Below are 3,542 nucleotides of genomic sequence, written 5' to 3'. Positions count from 1 at the left end.
ATTTATGTCGATACAGATAATTTATAATTATAACCAAAAATATATATGACGAACATCAATGTTACTAAAACTTTAAATTTTATCTAAAAAAAATATGCATTATATTTTGTTTTATATGATTGCTAATCTCTAATATATTTTATTTGTATTTAATTATTGTATCTGGAAAAATCAATAAATTATTGTGTTTGAAATGAGTACTTCTTTTCTTCATTATATTAATTTCTAATATCTAAAAAAAAATGAGGATAAATTAGTTTATGACAAAAAGGTTATTCATAGAATATATGCATTTTTTTTAAATTTATTTTATTATTCGATTATGAAACAAAACACAGGAGTACAGGAGCCTCCTATGTAAGTTTTTACAATAACCAAGGTAAACAATAAGGAAGGTGTATCAACATGTACTAAAGCTGCTAGCAGAAGAACTAAAAGTAACCCTAACCCTAAAGGGTTATGACAAAACAAATGAGAAAGATAGAAATTGACATTGTGACTAAACATCCCTTCAAATTTCATTAAAAGATATCAGTGTGGACCCTGACACTGAGAATAATACAAATATAAGCAATATAACCCCTAAAGCTTTATACATGAAAATATATCTGATTTTGAATTTATTATCTTTAAAAACATCATTCTCGAATTTTTAATACTAAAAATTAGACTAAAATATATTAATCTAAGTAAAAGTTAATAATACACCCCTCTTCTAACTAATCTAATTGCACCGCCATAGATCTGCAAAATCTAAAACAATGGTTAAATCTTAAAAGTTTTAAGATGTGATTTTTAGAATACATTAGCTATAACCAATTTTTAATGGAAAATCCAAGTTAGCATCCATAGAAAGATGAGATGACAAACACTATAAAAATCCAGAAATCCCTATTTCCCAACCTCATATAATTTCTATCTGCAGCATATGTCGATAGCTACATCCATATCTTCCACTCCTTAGGGGTTTGTGAGTAATCTTAGTTCTTCTAAGAGTAAACATCTGTCTTATTAAATTTGTAAACTTAAAGATAGTTTAAAAAATGCAAACTTTGGGGGGTAGATATCATATTCTCCCTTTATTGTTAGATTCGTTTGACATACTAAAATATCCGATTGAAAAATGAAATTGACCAATCAAAAAAGTGATGGTTTACCCTAAAAGGAAAAGGTTTAATATGTGTTGTTAATTGGTTGGTTGTGTAAGGCCAACTAGCTCTGAGCACGAACCACAAACTTTCTGGCCGGATTATTTAATTTTAGTTCTATTTTTTAAACACATATTATTGATTTTTTTTCTAATTTTAGAAATGTATGTTAGACAAATACATTTGATAACATTGGTTTCTAAATTTGGCAAGATTGAGCTTGAATGGGATATTTAGAATACTTTTGGATCGTTTTATCTGGGGGGGGGGGGGGGTGGCTACAAACAAGTCTCTTTTTGTCCTGCCTATTCTGAAATCAAAATATATTAAATCTTCAATTTACACTTTTTATAAAGTTTGTGTAACTGATATAATTGGGTAATGGCTTACAAGCTAACTCGGCTCAATCTTCAAGCGTTTGCCGTAGAAAATATAAATTTTTTTTAAAAAAATATTTTAACATTTTCTTTCAAGTTTTTAAAAGTAAATGTGTTTTATTGTAAAACAATATTTTTAATTTAATAGTCAAAATGATATTATATTAAATCATCATCAGTCATCCTCATCACATTCATAACAACGCTGAAAAATAATAATTAATAAACTTAACTTCAATAATATAAAAAAATCTTAATTTTATTTTTAATAAAAAAATATTTTCTTAAAACAAAATTATCTAAGTAATTAACTAAAAAAATAATAATTAATGAACAACTTCAAAAATATAAAAAATACCTCATATTGATTGTTGAGGATAATTATGGCAAAGTCACATGCGTTTTTTAAATATTTTTAAAGTCGGGTCCAGACGCCGGGTTCGTGAGCAGGCCTGAACACAAAATTGGGTCGTAAATTTTACGATCAAGTAAATTAATACTAGTTTAATTCAAAAAAAATAAGTCCCACTAAAAAGAATCGTTTATTTATTCGTTTATTTATTCGTTTATTTATTCTATTTAAAATAAATATTTTCAAAAATTAAGAATGGTTTCGATATTTCTCAAGCTAAAGTTTTTAATTTTTTTCTTATTTTTTGTGATAAGATCACCCCCCACCCTAAATGTTTTTAATATTTTTTTTATCTTAGGTAATTCTTTTTACCATTTTTTTTTCACCTCATTTAACTTTTTTATATTTAATTTTAATTATTTTTTCTAATTATTATTTTTTTAAGTTAAACTATTTATTGTCCCTTAGAGATACTGCGAGTATTGACCTGAGGTGCATCTCCGCTAATTACAATTACTCGTTAGTAATTAATTACAATAAAATAATTACTATTTCTAAAAATAAAATGATTCGATGCCTTTAATTTAGTTATGAGTTGCCTCTATAGTTATTGCTTAGCTACCATAATATCTATTATATGTTTAACCGGACATTTTCCTCTTTTAATCCGACCCTTTCCTTTTTTAATCCGACCCTTTCCTTTTTTTGATTAGGAAATCTTGTAAAAAGAAATAATCTTAGAATGTTGTAGATTTTTTTTAAAAAATTCAAGGTCCGGATAAACCTAGAAAATACCTGAGAGTGCTGCTGTAAGTATATTGATTTGCATGGAATTTCTCTCAGATGACAAATTTGCTTTGTTTATTGATAAAATAAAAATGCATCTAATGTGTTTTTTTGCCCCTATGCTAAATATATTAATTTTAAATAGAATTAACCACAATTTAGAATGAAATCTTTAAATCGACGGATGGAGTCTCTCTTACCTGATTGTTTTATCAAACAAACAAGAACTAACCGTGGGCTTCTAAATTAGGATCCGGCTGCCATTTATTTTACTATCGATATTCATGTTACTTAAAGGAAATTGTGGCACTCTATCTGTTTTCTTTAAGGCTTTTTTGCAATTGGTTAGTTTTCACATTCGTTGATAAATTAAGCGAAATATCACCATTAAGTATGATAGAATCTAATGAGGAATTAGAAATCCCTTTCTAAAATTGAAAAGATATCAATATTTGAGAATAATAAGGCATTGGCTTAATTCGTGGTTAAATGATACCCATACTTTGGCACAAAAGTTTATTGTCATGAAATGATACAAGGAATGAATGATTGGAGCGTGTTAGAAATATTTCTCTTATAAATGTTTTTTAGGGAAAATGGTGAGTCGATGTTCATGCAGCAACTGATTTCCGAAAAATTTCTCGATATAGCACTATTTGATATCCATTTAACTTGCATTAAAAAGTGAATGAAAGAAAGGGATACTTGGAATACTTAAATTGACCAAACATGTTGAGTGAAAAGCGAAGAACGACTGGGTTAAAGATAGCTATTATCTCTTGTGAGACTAAAGATAACGTAGAACGGCAAATGAAATGAAGAATGTAGGAATTACACTGTGTACCTAAGACCAGATAAGAATAGGATTATTAGTCATCA

Source organism: Gordionus sp. m RMFG-2023, chromosome 4 (genome assembly GCF_954871325.1).
Source record: "Gordionus sp. m RMFG-2023 chromosome 4, tfGorSpeb1-WG-v2, whole genome shotgun sequence".
In the NCBI taxonomy this organism is placed as follows: domain Eukaryota; kingdom Metazoa; phylum Nematomorpha; class Gordioida; order Chordodea; family Parachordodidae; genus Gordionus; species Gordionus sp. m RMFG-2023.
Note: the sequence above shows the minus strand (reverse complement) of the source record.